The sequence below is a fragment of the Odocoileus virginianus genome, chromosome 4 (genome assembly GCF_023699985.2).
Source record: "Odocoileus virginianus isolate 20LAN1187 ecotype Illinois chromosome 4, Ovbor_1.2, whole genome shotgun sequence".
Classification (NCBI taxonomy): domain Eukaryota; kingdom Metazoa; phylum Chordata; class Mammalia; order Artiodactyla; family Cervidae; genus Odocoileus; species Odocoileus virginianus.
In genome coordinates this window covers 60,281,876-60,301,536 of record NC_069677.1, presented here as the reverse complement: position 1 = coordinate 60,301,536, position 19,661 = coordinate 60,281,876, and the positions used below count along the sequence as shown (strand labels likewise).

The following is a 19,661-nucleotide window of genomic DNA, read 5'->3' as shown; positions in this document are numbered from 1 at the left end:
TATATTTTTTACCACATCAAATTCACTAGAAGAAATTGTGTGAAACTTTTACACACACACACACACACACATACACAGACACACATATAGATATGTATCCATTGCTTGTATTATGGTAGAAGTAAATGCAATTTATAAAATCATGAGAAATTACACAGAAGCTGAAATGACAAAATAGAAGGAAAAATAACCCTTAAGGAAAATTAACAATTTGAATGTGAAAGATTTATTAAGAAATATCAAGTTTTTTTTTTTTAACCCAGTCTCTTGAGAATGGTGAAGCCAGAAACTGAAACTCTTAGAAAGGGAGTAAGAAATCTCTATGAGACTCTCTCTAGTCAAACTAGGAATCTGTCACTTAGCGCTCCTGAATTTGTTCTTAATTTTTCTGAAAGAATGGAATCACTATTCTTAAAGATGATTTCAATGACACAGTGATGGCTGCATCAAAACACTCACATATACTTTTAAGTTCCAGATATGGAACAGTGGAGAGGTTCAAAATGGGGAAAAGAGTGTCAAGGCTGTATCTTGTAACCCTGCTTATTTAATTATGTGTAGAGTAAATCATGCAAAATGCCAGGCCAGGTGAAGCACAAGCTGAAATCAAGCTTGCCAAGAGAAATAATCAGTAACCTCAGATATGTAGATGACAGGTGACCCTAATGGCAGAAAGTGAAGAGGTGCTAAAGAGCCTCTTGATGAAAGTGAAAAAGCTGGTTTAAAACTCAACATTCAAAAAACTAAGATCATGGCATCTGGTCCCATCACTTCATGGCAAATGGATGGGGAAAAATGGAAACAGAGACAGACTTTATTTTCTTGGGCTCCAAAATCACTGCAGATGGTGACTGCGGTCATGAAATTAAAAGATGCTTGCTCTCTGGAAGAAAAGCCATGACCAACCTAGACAGCATATTAAAAAGCAGAGACATCACTTTGCCAACAAAGGTCCATCTAGTCAAGGCTATGGTTTTTCCAGTAGTCATGTATGGATGCGAGAGTTGGACCTTAGAAGGCTGAGCACTGAAGGATTGCTGGTTTTGAACTGTGGTGCTAGAGAAGACTCTTGAGAGTCTTTTGGACTGCAAGGAGGTCAAACCAGTCAGTCCTAGAGAAAATCAACCTTGAGTATTCATTGCAAATAGTGGTGCTGAAGTTGAAGCTCTAATACTTTGGCCACCTGATGTGAAAAGCCGACTAATTGGAAAAGACCCTGATTCTGGGAAAGATTGAGGGCAGGAGGAGAAGAGGACGACAGAGGATGAGATGGTTGGATTGCATCACTGACTCAATGGACATGAGTTTGAGCAAACTCTGGGAGATAATGAAGGACAGAGAAGCCTGGAGTGCTGCAGTCCATGGGATCTCAAAGAGTCAGACACGACTGAACAAATACTTTTAAGTGAAAAAATATTTTCTTCATAATTTTCAAAATAATATGATTTATTAATGACAAAATCATGAATATAAAGGTTATATATTTCTCAAACCATTATATATTCTTTGTGTATTTGCTTATTGGTACTGCTTTTCTTTTTTTAGGGCCAGGATATTTAGGGCAATGTTTTCCTCCTTGATTAGAAGCCAGTGTTGTATTCTAAGTCTGTTGAGATATAATTGACTTATAACATTTTATATGTTTAATGTGTACACTGCGATGATTTGATATACTTACACACTGCAAAATGTTTACCACCATAGTGTTAACACTTCCATCACATCAGATAATTATAAGTTCTTGTTTATTGCAAGAATATTTAAGACCTACTCTCCTAACAACTTTCACATATAGTGCAGAATTGTTAACTATAGTTACACATTAGGTCCCCAGAACCTGTTTATTAATATCATATAATTGAAAGTTTAGACCCTTTGACCAACATCTCTTATTTTCACCATCTCCCAGCCCCTGGCAGCCACCATTTTACTCTTTCCATGAATATAACTTTTTGAAATTCCACATATAAGTAATCTTGTACTGTGTTTATCTTTGTTTGATTTATTGCGTCTAGGATAATGCTCCATAGGGCTAGCCATGTTGTCACAAGTGGCAGGATTCCCTTTTTTCTCCTGGCTAAGTATTTAATAATATTTGTGCATACACACACACACCCCCCATATCTTCTTTGTCCATTCATCTATAAACAGATACTAAGGTTGTTTCTATATTGGCTGCTGTGAATAATTCTGCAAGAACATGGGGGTGCAAATTTCTCTTCAGTATTCCGATTTTATTTCCTTTAGGTGCCTGACCAGAGGTAGAATTGCTAGATTATAGGGTAATTCTGTTTTTAACTTTTAAGGACCTCTATACTATTTCTCAGGGGAGATTACCAATTCATGCTGCCGCCAACAGTGCGTAAGTGTTGCCTGTTCTTCACATTGTGGCTTGCTATCTTCTTTTGGTGAAATTCATTCTAATAGATGTGAAGTGACATATTATTGTGTTGATTTGCACTTCTCTGATGATTAGATGTTGAATCTCTTTTCATGGACCTGCTGCCCTTTAATATACCTTCTTTGGAAAAGTGTCGATTCAGTTTATCCATTTAAAACACTTATTTATTTTCTTGGCTGTACTTCCCTGGTGCTCAGTTGGTAAAAGAATCCACCTGCAGTGCGGGAGACCTGGGGTTGATCCCTGGGTTGGGAAGATCCCCCGGAGGAGGGCATGGCAGTGTCCTTGCCTGGAGAACCCCCACGGACAGAGGAGCCTTGGGGGCTGCAGTCCATGGGGTTGCAAAGAGTTGGACACAACTGAGCGACTTTCACTTTCACTGCATGATATGTGGATTCTTAGTTCCCTGACCAAGTATCAATCCCACACCGCTCTTATTGGAAATGCAGAGCCTTAACCCTCCCTGGACTACTAGAGAAGTCCCTCTGCCCATTTTTAAATGAATATTATTTTTACTACTGAGTAAATAGTATTATATGCATTCTTTATGTATTTTGATGATTAGTCCTTTATTAGACATTTGCAAATATTTTTCCTATTCACTAGTTTGCCTTTTTGTTAATTATTTCCTTTGCTGTAATGAAGCTTTTTAACTTGATGTATCCATTGATTTATTTCACTTTTGTTACTTGTGCTTTTAGTGCCGTATCAAAATAAAGAAAAAAAGTCAGTGTCAGGATGTAAAGGAGCTTCTCCCTATGTTTTCTTCTAGAAGGTTTAGGTCTTTTTTTTTTTTCCATTTATTTTTATTAGTTGGAGGCTAATTGCTTTACAGTATTGCAGTGGTTTTTGTCATACATTGACATGAATCAGCCATGGATTTACATGTATTCCCCATCCCGATCCCCCCTCCCACCTCCCTCTCCACCTGATCCCACTGGGTCTTCCCAGTGCACCAGGCCCGAGCACTTGTCTCATGCATCCAACCTGGGCTGGTGATCTGTTTCACCCTTAATAATATACATCTTTCGATGCTGTTCTCTCAGAACATCCCACCCTTGCCTTCTCCCACAGAGTCTAAAAGTCTGTTCTGTACATCTGTGTCTCTTTTTCTGTCTTGCATATAGGGTTATCATTACCGTCTTTTTAAATTCCATATATATGCGTTAGTATACTGTATTGGTCTTTATCTTTCTGGCTTACTTCACTCTGTATAATGGGCTCCAGTTTCATCCATCTCATTAGAACTGATTCAAATGAGTTCTCTTTAATGGCTGAGTAATATTCCATGGTGTATATGTACCACAGCTTCCTCATCCATTCGTCTGCTGATGGGCATCTAGGTTGCTTCCATGTCCTGGCTACTATAAACAGTGCTGCGATGAACATTGGGGTGCACGTGTCTCTTTCAGATCTGGTTTCCTCGGTGTGTATGCCCAGAAGTGGGATTGCTGGGTCATATGGCAGTTCTATTTCCAGTTTTTTAAGAAATCTTCACATTCTTTAGGTCTTATGCTTCAGTCTTTTATCCATCTTGAGTAAATTTTTGTGAGTGGTGTAAAATAGGAGTCCGATTTCATTCTTCTGTTTGTAAGTATCCAGTTTTTTCAACATTATTTGACCCCCTTGTCAGACGGAGGTTGAGGGTTTATTTCTGGGCTTCCGATTCTATTCCATTGGTATGTGTCTATAGCTCTGAATTATAGTTTGAAATCAGTAAGCATAATGATACCAGTTTTGTTCTTCATTCTCAGTACTGCTTTTCCATCTTGAGTTCTCAGTGACCATAAAAATTCAAGATTTATTTATTTATTTTTTACCCACCCAACTATTCCATGCCTTTTGACTGAAAAATTACTCACGTGCTCTCATTTCCCCTATGGGAGGACTCATGGAACAAGAAGGTCTCTCCTGGCCCTGAGCTGTGCCGCCTTGGGGGAGAAGTGATGTAGGTAAAGTCTGTTTCTCTTATTCTCTCCAGAGAATTCTTTTTTTTTTTTTTTTTTTGCTCCAACAGTGTGCTGAAACTGCTCAGCTAAAGACTTGCCCTTCCAAAAAAGTTCTCCCATTTATGTGTGGTTGTCTAAGACAGTGTTCTCCATGGGCTCCCAGACTGTGGCCAGGAGGGACTGGAGCCAGGACTGAGTTATGTTCATTACCAGGCGCAGGGGCAGGCGGGACTCCTGGATTCATGGGCATATGGTTTGGGGTCCCAGAGCTCCCTCCAAGGCATTTTTGTCTGTGGATGGCTGCCAAATTTTTATTGTTTGACCATGTTGCTGATGTAACTCCTGAAGTCAGTTTTACTGTTTAGTAAATATTTAGTTTACCTCCACCAGGTTTTCATTCTGTGATGAAGTAGGGATTAAGTGTCACAAAGGTGGCAGATTGCATAGCTGTAACAAAATCAGAGTACGTTTATTCTTAACTCCATTACAAGATAGAAGCATAGACCCCAAAAGGGCTATCTGTGAATGTCCCCTCTGTCAGCAGTGTTTGATACGTGGAAAATTGGTTCCATATGTATTAAGATATTAGGACCATTCCAAGTCAAAATGCATAATATTTCAGTATCCTCCGCTTTGCACTCGTCATAGGAAGGAGCAAGCCATAAAATGCCTGTAGTACAGCCCAGCCCACTCAAACTAGCCAACTGGCGTCACAGACAATAATAAAATCTGCGTGTGTTTGCACATCTTTTGGGCTCAATGTGCAAGGGCATTCTAGGGATATTTGGCATTGGCAGAATGCTAGCATCCTCAGCTTCACGTGTGTGTGCGTTTGTGAGTCGCACAATCGCGTGACTCTCTGTGACCCCAGGGACTGTAGTCTGCCAGGCTCCTCTGTCCCTGGAGTTCTCCAGGCAAGAATCCTAGAGTGGGCTGCCATTTCCTTCTCAGCTTCACTAAGCATCACCAAATTGCCCTCAAAATTGTCGTATTGATTTGCACTCTCTTCAGTGGTATAGGACCTGCCATTTTCTTACATTTTTGCAGATGTTTGATATTATCCAGGCTTTTTATTTCTGCCAAACTGAAGACGTGAAATAATATCTCATTGTTGTAATTTGCATTTCCTGCATATAAGTGAGGTTGAGCATCTTTTGCTTTCTATTGGCTATTTTGGGCAAGTGTCATATCCCTTGGTCCTTTTTTTCTATTATGATATTTGTCTTTTTATTAATGATTTAGAATAATCCTTTGTGTATGATGCTGCCAGAAAAATTACACTGTATAATAAGACCAGATGAAGATTGAATTTTTTTTTGAGAGAATTTTTGTGGAGAAAGCATTCTCCTTTTTTTCACTTTAGCAGACCTGTTGGTTGATAATCTGATATCTACCACCCTCTTGTAGGAACAATGATGGATTATGTACTAGTTTTCGACTCATTATTCATTGTTTCTTTCTTACCACCAAAACCTGACTTAAATGGAGGTAGAATTTCATTCCTCAAAAAGTTACACTTTTCTGGCTCCCGATGGGATATATGTAGGAGTTTCTGGACAAAATTCTGGAAAATCTTCTTAAAAATGGTCAGACTTTACTGGATTGTATTATTGACCTCACCACAACTTAACTTTCCTGCCTAAAATATGATGTCAGTGATGGAAAATGATGGGGAATACATTATGTTATCACCGTGAGGGTGAGAGATACAGCCAAGAATGAGGAGAAGAAAAGTGAAAGTAGTGAAGCATTGAAGCTGTTGTTGAATGGCTGTGTTTGTCTTAGACTGTCAGCGTCAAAAGCTCTTGCTGGAGGAAAGGGTAGCTCCTGATACACATTTCCCATTGCATAATGGTGCTATTTTGTGTAGCCTAAGAGAATTCCTAACTGATGCAGGGACAATAAGAACCTTGATTTTTGAGGTAGACAGGAATAAGCTCCTGTATCACCATAAATCACTTTTAAAGGAACTCTTTCATATTTTACATAATGTATTCAAATTTTTTTTTCTTCAGAAAAGAATACATTACTTAAATTTTTAAATGTTGATTAAATGATGGGAGTGGAGTTCCTTCTAGTACATGTTGACTTTTATTTAATATGTCTGGAGAGGAGATGAAGGGGGTAAACCCTAAGACAAGTCTACCCAGATGGGCTGATGACAGATTAGATCACTGGTGGCATCCCAGAGTTGGCAAAGGTAGAGATAATGCAGGAAACAAAATAAGCAAAAAGTTCTGCTTTCTGAAACTTAGATTCATGTTTCTGAAGACAGACTATAAATAGACCACTAATTAAATTTGTAGTGTATGTAGGGAATGGTAAGTTAAATGAAGAAAACTTAGGAACCATAAGGGGCCCACCATTGCAACGTGCTTGGGGATTAGCAGAGAGGTTGCTCCCTGTTAGGCAGACCTGCCGGCAAGGCTCTCCAGGTGCGGAGATGGCTGAGCTCCGGCACAGAGCGAGGAAAGGAGGCGCAGGGCAGCCGTGCGGGGGGCGTGCTCCAGGCGGAGGCCGGGAAGGGCAGTGACCCCTGGGGCCGGCGAGGAGCAGAGGCGGCGCGAGGGAGGGTGAGCGCAGACGGTGGGGGAGCGCGGGGACCACACCACGCTGGTCCTGAGAAAGACCTCTCTTTCTTTTGAGGACTAAGATTAAAAAGTTATATAGAACAGACTTGTGGACTCTGTGGGAGAAGGCGAGGGTGGGATGTTTCAAGAGAACAGCATCGAAACATGTATATTATCTAGGGTGAAAGAGATCACCAGCCCAGGTTGGATGCATGAGACAAGTGCTCGGGCCTGGTGCACTGGGAAGACCCAGACGGATCGGGTGGAGAGGGAGGTGGGAGGGGGGACCGGGATGGGGAATACATGTAAATCCATGGCTGATTCATGTCAATGTATAACAAAAACCACTGCAATGATGTAAAGTAATTAGCCTCCAACTAATAAAAATAAATGGAAAAAATAAAAATAAAAAGCAAAAAAAAAAAAAGTTATATACAGCTGCTGGCAGCTTGCCTCTTCCATGGAAAATTAGGTATCCAATCCAGTTCTGGGGCCTGACATAACCAGTCAGTATTCTTGGAGCTACATTGAGGCCAGAGAGCATGTGTAGAGTGACAGAGTATGAATTAAAAAAGGCGTCCCTGGTTCGTATGAAGATTTTTTTTTTTTAATGTATTCTCCATCCCATTCCTGCTGGGTAGGCAGCACCTTGTGAGGCTGTGGCTTGGTGAGCAGAACGTGGCCTTATTACAGCCCCACTTCCATCCTTGGCTTGGGAGTCTCAAGGATGTTCACAAACAACACCATCACACAGGGTGGCCCTGGCAAAGACTATGCTCTAATCATTTTACTTCTAGCCCTCGGCACAATTTGCAGTTCTAAAATAATGAACCTAGATTGAATTTAGAGTGATCTTAAGTTATTATGCAAGTCTAGTCACTTGGAGATGCCATCAGTTCTGTATCATCATACTTGCCCTATACTTTCTGAGAGTATTTTTTAAGAATAACGCAGGGACACCAGCAAGGCAGTCATATAGTTTCTTTTTCCATTCAGTTGTTTGTTTTTTTTTATCTCAAGAACAGGAATGGGGTTTTTCTTACACATCTTCTTGGCTTCATCATCAACAAAATAATAGATTGGAAGAAAACCAGGTGACAAGGCTTTCTCTCATTTCTGCACTTTCTTCTGTTTAGTTCCAGGTTATCTTTCTTTTTCTTCCATCAGGTAGTTATTATGAGATACTGGTAATAGTTCCACAAACCCCTTCTTGAAACATCATTGAAATTTCAGTGCCACCTTTGAATTACACAGCATTTTAAACTCAAGGAAGATGGAGAGATTGTAAACTCTCATGATGTGAGGGTTTTTCCTCTCACTGTAAGTAATACCTGTGGTAGGAAGGATGAAATAAAGAATTAGAAATAAAGATTGTGCATGCCAGAATTATACAGTCACTCAGTGAACCTTGGGGTATGGAGGTTGCAAGGAAGCTCAGATTCCTGGTCTCCATATATACATCAAGTTTTTGTTTGTTTTTTTTTTTTTTTTTGAAGGAAAAAAAAAAATTCAGTAAGTCCAGGGAAGAGATTACTGAGTCTGCTCAGTTCTGCTGATGTGCATCCTGAAGTGGGGTAGGGGCCACAAAGCTATCCTTGCCAGGCTCCAAGGAGGCAGCCTGCTGTGGCTAAAGCATATGTTCTTATAAAATGTATATCATAATGTAACTCCTACCATAAAAAAAGTTGTACATAAAACAGCTAAGTTAATGTCTCCATAGCAACCTTAAAACTTCCTGAATGTGGCATTGCTACCCTAAGGGATAGTTGCTCTTTGGTCCAGACATGAACACACACTGGGTGTACTTGTGCAACTTTTAGTGTTTATAAAATCGTAATAAAACTCCATTGAGAACATAGAGTTTAATGTGTGTGTTGTGTGGGCGAACCTTATTTTATCCTTAAGAACAAGCAGCTGTAGTTCTCACAGCCTTCCACTAGTTTGTAGAAATGTCTAGATTGCTTCTCCCAGTAGCTCAGTTTTCTTTGAAGGGAAAAAACAAGAACAACCTAACTTGGTATATGCTGCATGTGGAACGGACTCTGATGGATAGTACATTGTAAATTCTACTGGCTTAAATGTGATTCAAGATTGTCATTTTGCAGTGGTTTATATTGAATGGTTGTTCCTAATATAGGCAAATGAAAACTGTGGTGTTAAACATATAAGCTATTTTTCATGGAACCACTATGTAACCCAGAGCATGACATTGACTTACAACAGCAAGTGTTTCTGATTTAGATTCAAAGAGTCAATATATTCTGATGGAATTTACAAAGTTTGAAAAAATGTAATGCCAATCGTTGATATATAAAATAAATGATATCCATCTTTATATATATTAATGTCTTCAGAAAAAAGTACTGAAACCATAAAAAGTAAAAATATTCAGGAGAACAGTGTGAATAGGTTAATATTAGCAGCATGTTCTATAATGCAAGTGTTATTTATAATGCAAATATTGCAGCCAGTCTTTAAGGACCACCATTTCAAATTGCCATAGTTAAGATTAAATCTTGCTTAATCGGTGGGTTTTCCATCCCGGCATATAAGCCATTTATTTCTAAAATGAAGCTATTTTATCCCTTGTCATCATGCAGCCATAAAAATTGCAGGCAGTCAGAAGTTAGCAATGGCTGCTTCACAGACCCACAGCAATACTTAGTAACAGATTTTCAAAGCAGTTCAAAGAGTCCAGTTTCCATCTGTGTTTGGTGAAGGGTGCACAAACCTTGAGGCCATCTGAAAACTCAGCTTCATCTCTAACACTTGGAATAACAAAGGTGTTATTTTTCAAAGCTGCATTCTCCCCTCCTGGGGTGGCTGTGCAGATTCAGTTCAGGGAAGGTGGGAAACTTCAGAGCAGGTATTCTCCTTCTAGACTTTGCCTCCTTCAGGGAGTTCCTTTGAGGGTGTCACAATGCTGGCCTCCTGAATATGGGTTATTGCCAATAGAGGCCAAGAGGTAATGAACCTTATAGACAAATCCCTTCTGATTTTCTGAGCAAAATATCCACATGGAGCCAGTATCTCCTTTCTTCCTGGCCAGGGGTGCTATTTAATCAGGAGAGGGTAGGGGGTGCTCTCTGCCCACGTTACACGGAGGAACGCAGCCTCAACAGCAAATTCTGTTTCACTCCGCTGCATTCCTAAAACTAAGGCTGCAAGTTGTTGGGGAAAAGATAGTTCAATGTCCTTGTCTTTGGTTGCTACAAATGAGTGTAAGCATTCTATGGAATGCATAGTTTTTCTGTTTATTTTACTTAATATCTCCTGTGTTACTTTTTGATATCTCCTGTGCACACTTTTTGATATGGTGTCTTTTTAAAGGCATAACACTTATGTTACACAAAGCAAATTTCATAATCGCACAATGAGTGGGATGCTAATGGGAGTGTGGCTATTTGCTGTCTGCTGTCTCTTCCTGATACCTTTCTGTCCTTCTAACTGACATGGAGAAGTCAAGACTAATGTGAGCAGTTCACTCAGATAGATTCTGTATTTTTGGTTTTCTGAGTTATTCTGATGTCTCAAAACTTATCCAGAACTCTTTTCTAAATTCCCCAAAAGCAACATCAAATTATTCTTCCATTTACTCCAAATTCCAATAACTATGTGAGTAGTTTTATTTGAGAATAAGCTACCTGAAAAAATACATACCTTTCATAAAAATCACTGATTGATATATCCTAAGACATCTTTATAAGAGCAAAATTTTTACTTTAAAGGGTAGATTAAAAAAAAATCTTTAATGTGATAAGTGAGATTTTGTGATAGAAGTAATAGAACTTATATATAAATATTGTTCCTATTATATAAAGATTTTCTAATTTTTAAAAATCCATCATACATAAATTCCTTTAGTAAATAAAACTTTACTTAATATGAAAAATTTATTCTATTTATGAAAGTAAAATAAATAACAAAAAATCTTTCTAAGTAAAAGTGCTTCTGACCTCAAAATGAAATATATTATTTTGGTATGACAAAGCACTTTGTCTGAAGTTTAAAAAAGGAATCATAGTAACATTTTAAGTATAATTAAATGGGGGCTTTCCAGGTGGCTCAGTGGTGAAGAATCTACCTGCCAAGCAGGAGACCTGAGTTTGATCCCTGGGTTGAGACGATCCCCGGGAGAAGGAAGTGGCAACCCACTGCAGTCTTCTTGCCTGGAGAATCCCACGGACAGAGGAGCCTGGCTGCTACAGTCTGTGGGGTCACAAAGAGTCAAGAGATGGACACTACTTAATGACTAAACACTGACAAGAAGAAAAACACAGAGCAAAGGTATTAGCATCAAGCTGTGAACTTCTTTTTAGGGGAGAGAGAAATGGAGAAGGATTTAACAAGATGGTACCCCTCTCAAGTTTCCAGTAGGGTAGAACCAGCAGTCGCCCTCCGTGTGAAATGGCCAGACCAGGAACGTCCGCTGAGAGGACCGGCATGGATGAGGGACTCGGGGCCGACACTGCCGCTGTTGTCTCACAGGAGGCTTGCTTCACCATCTCAGCAGCTCTTCACTATCAACGCCTGCACTAAGAATCCTAAAATAAAGTGGGAAGCAGGGGTAAATGAGGAGGTCACAAACAGATTATACATAAAGTCAGACACAATGAAACAGTCAAGATGCTTGGCAAGAAAAAGCACCTAAAGCTGTTGAGATTAGGAGTTAAATAATCATATTCCATCCAGAGCCAAGCTCCTCTCTCAGCACTTACAGTTTAGTGAGAAAGGAAAGCATTTTAGAAATAATGGTGTTGAGTATAGTCATAGAAATACCAAGCGCTCATGTGATAAGGCCACTAATATGAAGACATCTAGGGCAATGTCGATTAGATAATGGATTGTCATTAGAGATTCCAGTTTTTGAAAGTTCAATTTGTTCTAAACTAGTTGATTTGAATGTATCATGATTTTTCTATCATTTGGATCTTTTTTACTCCCACATCTCTGAGTCCAATTTTCTTAAAATTGGAATCTGCTCATCAACCATTTTTTATTCTGATATCAATGGCAGACAGACAGTTAAGAATTTACTCAATGGACTCTCTTAGATAAGCTGAATACATAAGCTCTTATGTGACTTTGAGAGTCCAGGTTATTGCTTATTTTGCCTCTTTGTAGCTCCTGGTAAAAATTATGAATATATTCATGAATGAGACTATAAACCAATTAACACTGGAATTTTAGAGCTGGAATTTTCATTAGCCTCATTTGGAAAAGATTCAGCAAAGTGATACCAGGAGAGTGAAGTTAAGTGACCTCCAAGGTCATAGAGGGAATTGTGGGAAGCAATTTAATTAAAACCTAAGGCTCAGAACTAATGGAGGGTAAGGATAGTAGACATGTATCAGTTTTCCTGGAATCATGCTCTAACCCAAGGACCCTGGGCAGAAAAAAAAAATCAGTTGGGAGTTATTTTTATCTTTAATACCTACTACCATGTTATGGGGGCACCTTACTGGCAAACCTGTTCATAAATATAGCCAGTTGGCTGTCTTTCATTGGTACAGGCATCTTCTAGCCATGGTTCTTAAGCCTTGAGCATTTAGAAATAGTGAGGCATTTGTCTGTGCACCGTGGGTCTCCACTGCTGCGGGGCTCTTCCCCCGTCGTGTCGGGAGGGGCTGCTCTGCAGCGTGGGTCTCTCTCACAGCAGTTTCTCATGCTGTGGACGGGCTCTCGGATGCACAGGCTTCAGTAGTTGCAGCTCCCGGGCTCTAGAGCACAGGCTCGATAGCTGTGGTGCACGGGCAAGTGAGATTTCCGACCAGGAATCCAATCCAGTCCGCAATGGTGGGCGGAGTCTTTACCCCGAGCCCCCGGGAAAGCCCTGAGGGCATTGGATCAATCTCTACTATTGGAGTCTGCCACTGGCGTTTGTGGGCTTCCCTGGGGGCTCAGAGGTTAAAGTCTGCTGGTAATGTGGGAGACCTGGGTTCGATCCCTGGGTCGGGAAGATCCCCTGGAGACTGGCAACCCACTCCAGAATTCTTGCCTGGAGAATCCCATGGACAGAGGAGCCTGGCGGGCTACAGTCCATGGGATTGCAAACAGTCAGACACGACTGAGCGAGTAAAACTTACTGGCATTTGGTGAGTGGGAGCCAGGAGTGCTACATGTCCTGTATTTTTGGGATAGCTCAGCCCCTGGAAGAATCATACCACTGAAGGTGCCAATAGTATTTCTTTTGAGAAATATTTTCTAAGAGGTTTTTATTTTTTTTCACTTTTCTAGTAGAGTTCAATAATTTTTTAGTTGCTGTGTTTTTTGTTTTATGATGTGCATTTTATGTCACAGTTCTATAAATATTATTCCAAAATTAAATCTATGACATATTTTTGTAAAGCTCCATTTTGATATTTGAGTTAGTTTTTTTCAATTGCAGATATACTACATATTTCTAATATAAATGTACAAAAAACACAAATTAAAAGTAAATTTAATCTCTCATCCAGAAATTTATACCCTTAAAGTTTTGATGTTTCTCTTTTCAGGTGTGTATGTATATATATATTTTAAATGTTATCAAATTGCATATAATGCTTCTAATATTAATGTTTTTGTTAACTACCAAACAAATCAAGAGTATTTTACAAGCCATAAAATATTTTAATATAATTATCTTAGGCGGCTGAATAGAACTCCATTGTGTAAATATACCACATTTTTTCATGTTATAAAAGAAGTTGAAGAGTACATCATTGTGTCTAAGTCACTGAACTTGTCCCAAGTTATATCCTAAGGGAAATTCTAGAAGTAAATTTTTCTGCAAGTGATGTTTCACAATGATTTAATGGAAATCCTAAGTTGTTTTGCTTTCTCATGGTCTTTTATACAAATTAAATTCCATGTACTTTTAAGAGCACACTTGATGTCAGTAGTGAAACAAGATGATGAATAAATGATAGAGGGAAAGAAAGAGGGAGACAGAGAAAGGGGAAAAAGACAGATGGAAGAAAGAAAAGAGGGAAAGAAGGAGGGAAGGGAGGAGGGAGAGAGAAAGAAAGTGATTTTTCCTGGTATTTTGCTATATTTACTTTTTTCTTAGTAGGAAACCATTAAAATCAAGTGTTTTATTTTTATTTGTGTCAAGAAATCTCTGATTTGTATAAACATTTATTAGAGTTAACTCAAAAGAGAGTGGTGTTTAAAAGATGGTACAGAATGTGATGTCTAAGAATTGAGAATGGGAACTGTAGGGTGGAGTGCTAAGTCTATTTGTTCAGGATGGGGTTCTCCAGGTCCACTCATCTTTCCTTCTGTAGAGGAATCCAACTCAAGGCAGACTGTAGAATTTGATTAAAGGCCAGTGATAGAAGCAGGTTTAGAATGAGAATCTCCTGATTTCACGGTTCGGGTTCTTCTCAGCATATTATTGGCTCTGACTTCATCATCATAAAGTAAAATTCTGGGGGAGCTGTTTTATTCTTAATTTGTAAGTATTAAGACATTGAAGACACATACATACCTACAAATGATTGCCACATGAGTCATTAATTGCATAAATGATTAGGTGAATTTATTATGTAAGTGTCAGAGGAAGTATTTAGAGGCCGAATGTTCAAGTCTAATTCATGAATAAGATTTACTGGACTATCAGAGTTGATCACTTGCATGTAAGAGTAATTGGGTTATTTAATTCTTTGATTCTTCTTCCTTGATAAATGTTTTAGGAAATAACCATGAATGTCAACTCAAACAATAATGATATAAAAGGCAAATTTTTATACATTGTGATGCCAGAAAATTCTGAAAGAGATGGGAATACCAGACCACCTGACCTGCCTCTTGAGAAATCTGTATGCAGGTCAGGAAGCAACTGTTAGAACTGGACATGGACCAACAGACTGGTTCCAAATAGGAAAAGGAGTACGTCAAGGCTGTATATTGTCACCCTGCTTATTTAACTTATATGCAGAGTACATCATGAGAAATGCTGGGCTGGATGAAGCACAAGCTGGAATCAAGATTGCCGGGAGAAATATCAATAACCTGAGATATGCAGATGACACCACCCTTATGGCAGAAAGTGAAGAACTAAAGAGCCTCTTGAACATGAAAGAGGAGAGTGGAAAAGTTAGCTTAAAGCTCAAGATTCAGAAAGCTAAGATCATGGCATTTGGTCCCATCACTTCATGGCAAATAGATGGGGTAACAGTGGAAACAGTGGCAGAGTTTATTTTTTTTGTGGGGGGAGGCTCCCAAATCACTGCAGATGGTGACTGCAGCCATGAAATTAAAAGATGCTTGCTCCTTGGAAGAAAAGTTATGACCAACCTAGGTAGCATATTAAAAAGCAGAGACATTACTTTGCCAACAAAGGTCCATCTAGTCAAAGCTATGGTTTTTCCAGTAGTCATGTATGGATGTGAGAGTTGGACTATGAAGAAAGCTGAATACCGAAGAATTGATGCTTTTGAACTGTGGCGTTGGAGAAGACTCTTGAGAGTCCCTTGGACTGCAAGGAGATCCAACCAGTCCATCCTAAAGGAAATCAGTCCTGGGTGTTCATTGGAAGGACTGATGCTAAAGCTGAAACTCCAATACTTTGCCCAGGTGATGCAAAGAACTAACTCATTGGAAAAGACCCTGATTCTGAGAAAGATTGAAGGCAGGAGGAGAAGGGGACGACAGAGGATGAGATGGTTGGATGGCATAATCAACTTGATGGACATGGGTTTGGGTGGACTCCGGGAGCTGGTGATGGACAGGGAGGCCTGGCGTGCTGCAGTTCATGTGGTCGCAAAGAGTGACACGACAGAGCGACTGAACTAACTTATGTCAGATAGTCTTGGCTGTAATTTCTACTAACACTAGAATTTTGTGTTTTCAGATAGAGAATCAGTGGCTCTTCTAAGGGGATCCTGTGTAGTGAAAATGATTACTGGCGCTCATTTTATCTCTTCCACTAAACTACTTTGTGACTCAGGGTAAGTTCTTCATTTTTTTCTTGTGAATTAAAGTTTCCTTCATACTTAAATGAGCAGATTAAATACTCTCTTTCTCATTCTAAAAATCCCATGAATGTAATATTTGGAAATGATAAAATATGAACAAGTTGGATTCTTGTTCCTTGAATTGAACAAGATTCCTTTGGAGTCTTATCACCTGATGCTCTTTTAAAAGTGTTTCTAAAAGAATGGACTGAATCTCTGGTGACTAAAGAGCTCAGATTTCTGATACTCCCTAGTTCCTGTAAGTAACCCTGTGTTCACCTGTGATTGTCTCTATGACAGACACAAATAATGCTTATTAAATATCCATGTGTGGCTCTATACTTACCAAAATCTGTTGTAGTTGGGTTATGACCATATGATCTTGTCACATGACCATGTGCAACAGGAAGTTAGGGGGAGAGATGAGTTACTTCTGTTAGTACCTGTTACAGGGTTTTTCTTTGCTCTTTCTTCTTCCCACCAAGGAAACATAGAAAGCTACACATATTGAGATGGCAAATTTCAAATTATCATAGGGGTTGGCTTGAATTTTTATTTATATGTTTTCAAAGGGAGAACAATATCTATTGACCCAAAATGGAGTTTGTATGGGTGAGAGAATATATTTAACTGTGCTTAAGCAACTAAGATTTAGAAATACTCATGTTTTACCACAATGTAACTTAGCTCATCTTGACTCATAGAACCTCTATATTATGGCTTCCCTGTCATATTACCCTTTAGGAATTTGCCATAAATTTAGCAAAGACATAAAATGTAGAGAACTTGACCAGTACTGACAATGCTAATGACATTATATAATTGCTTAGAGTTATTTTATTAATCTTACATTTAGGGTAAACTAATCAGAATTTCTGGGACTTTTTACTTGTTCAAGACAATCTTCTAACTGCTTACTAATTGCCCTGGACACTTATAAAGTTACCATTGTTCTATGGAACAAGACTTTAGAAAATATAATGTCTTTCAAGGAAAGAGTAACTCTAATTAAATATAAACTTTTCAGATTTTTTACTGTTTGAACTGGTATAGCAACTGTCATGAGTAATTTACACATGTTATTTTTTGCAGAGCATTTTGTGTGGAAAACACAAGTAAGCATTTAAATTCCAACTTAGTATTATATTTTTTCTAATATCTGTAATGTGCAATATTGAAAATAAACTCATGAGAACATTCCAACTACGTACTGGATATATATCTTTACCTGGATGTTTTACAAGTTGAAATCTCTCTCTTTATTTTCATTCTTTCATTTTCTTCCTTCCCAGATGTGTTCTCCTTTGTTAGGAAGCAAAATTATTATTTACAGGATCTGACCCAGGTCTTATCCCTGGGTTGGGAAGATTCCCTGGAGAAGGAGGTGGCAACCAACTCCAGTATTCTTGCCTGGAAAATCCCATGGACAGAGGCACCTAGGGGGCTACAGTTCATGGGGTCTCAAGAGTTGGGTGCAATTTAGCAAGTAAACCACCACACCTCTCTACAAACATTCTGAGTAATGCTGAATTCATTCATTCCTTTCACTTCCCAGATAAAATTAGCTCTAAATTTCTGTTGATCCTGTTCCATAATCTACTAAGTATGTGTTTTTATTAGTTTTGTTGGAATATATATATGTGTGTGTGTGTGTGTGTGTGTGTGTGTGTGTGTGTGTGTATAGTGTATATAGCTGATGTGCAAAGCTGTGTTAGTTCCTGCTATAGAGCAAAGTCAACCAGTTACACAAACACATGGACATGTGCTCTTCTTAGATTCAGTCCCGGGTGAGTCCTCACAGAGCAGTGACTAGAGCTCCCTGCACTAACCTGCAGGTGCTGATCAGTTACCCATCTCACATACAGTAGGGTGCACACGTCAATCCCAGTTTCCCGTCTGCTCCCCGCCCCTTTCCTCCCTGGTAACCCTAAGTTTGTTTCCTAACATCTGTTTGTATTTTGATGACTAATTACTTTAGTAAAAGCTGTTAATATCTCTTACTTCGATTATAGAAACAGATCATCTTGTTTCTCCTACTGGATTCATCCTGTACATTTCTGTCAGAATACTCACATTATTACATCTTTTTTCAGCTTTCAGATGTCTGTTTTGGATAAACACTCTGCAGTCTTAGGGGTCTGTATCTTGTGATCCGTGTGGTGGTGATGGATTCCCACCACTCCTGTCTCTTGGACTCAGGTTTCAGTCTCGCTCTGTCTGTGCTAATCCCACTGTAAACTGCCCGTTTACATCTCCACCCGTTTGCCTCTGCCCTGTGCAGAGATGCTCCTCACTCCTTGTTTGGCAAAAGTCACCCTCTTCCCTTAAGACCCTGCTCACTGTGTCACTGCTATGTTACCACAAATTCCTTTAAGCTCTATAGGTTCCTTTTTTGTCTAGACTCCCAGGGTACCTTTCCCATGCCTCCATTATATCACTTAAACGTTTGAAATAAAGTTTTACAATCTGCTTTGCTCTTTTCTATTATGACTTCTAGAGAGCAGCACATAAATATCATCCATTCTTGTACCCTCAGGACCAATCAATAAGAAGCCTTCACCAAAGAAATAAAATATTGTATTCTCTTACATATGTTTTTCATAAGTAGGTTTTGCTGCTTGCTGTAATAGGAGGCTGACAACTGGAAATCTTAGTTGAGGGAGATGAAATTTCCTTTGGGGGCTAGATACTTTCATACTTTTGCCTGGAAGCTGTAAAAATAATTCGGAAAAGTATCCTGGAATTTAAGGATGAATAGTTACTGGCTTTTGAACTGTGGTGTTGGAGAAGACTCTTTAGAGTCCCTTGGACTGCAAGGAGATCCAACCAGTCAATTCTAAAGGAAATCAATCCTGAATATTCATTGGAAGCACTGATGCTGAAGCTGAAACTTTGGCCTTATTATGAAAATGTTGACCACCTGATGCAAAGAGCTGACTCATTAGAAAAGACCCTGATGCTCTAAAAGATTGAAGGCAGGAAGAGAAGGGGATTTCAAAGGATGAGATGGCTGGACGGCATCACCAACTCAATGGACATGAGTTTGAGCAAATTCCAGGAGATAGTGAAGGACAGGGAAGCCTGGCGTGCTGCAATCTATGGAGTCACAAAGAGTCGGACATGACTGATTGACTGAACAACAACTTACTCATTAGATGTAGTTCAGATAATTTTAGTGATACGGAAAAATGAAAGTTCCTCAGTCGTGTCTGACTCTTTGTGAACCCATGGACTGTACAGTCCATGAAATTCTCCAGGCCAGAACACGAGTGGGTAGCCTTTCCCTTCTTCAGGGATATTTCTAACCCAGGGGTCGAACCCAGGTCTCCTGCATTGCAGGCAGATTGTTTACCAGCTGAGCCACAGGGAAGCCCTCAGTGATACAGAAGCCAAGTGGAATTTGGAGCTCAGAGCGTATGTTCTATGTGAGAATTTACTGCATGTCACAAAAGTGAGTTTCGATGTTAGCTTCTTGTGCAGGCACAGGTGACCTTTTTTTTTAGAGTTAAATTTTTATTTTTAATTGAAGGAGGAGATCTTGAAGCCATAAAATTTCTGACAGAAATCTAAAGAGTACAGATGTAATGGGAGATTCTGGCCAAGAGAATACTAGAAGGACCAAATAGCTATGATCTCCCATGTGAAGGAGTCTAAAACAGAGGATAAAATAAGAGAAGCACCATGATAATATGACAGGGTGAAAGTTCACTGTGATAGGATGGATGTTGGGGGGACATGAAATTCATATTTACATTGTGTCAACTCTTTTGGTGGTACATCTCTGGAGGATTTTGGTCTGAAG

General features: G+C 39.3%; 1 long non-coding RNA gene across 1 annotated transcript; it reads right to left on the bottom strand.

Annotated features, from left to right (window-relative positions):
• Positions 1–7,940: 7,940 nt before the first annotated feature.
• On the bottom strand, positions 7,941–19,257 carry LOC110137355 (uncharacterized). The gene is made up of 5 exons (XR_002313918.2): positions 17,933–19,257; positions 17,088–17,161; positions 11,278–11,464; positions 11,005–11,129; positions 7,941–8,251 (listed from the first exon to the last, which is right to left on the bottom strand). It is a non-coding gene; the product is annotated as an uncharacterized lncRNA (long non-coding RNA).
• Between the last annotated feature and the right edge of the window lie 404 nt (positions 19,258–19,661).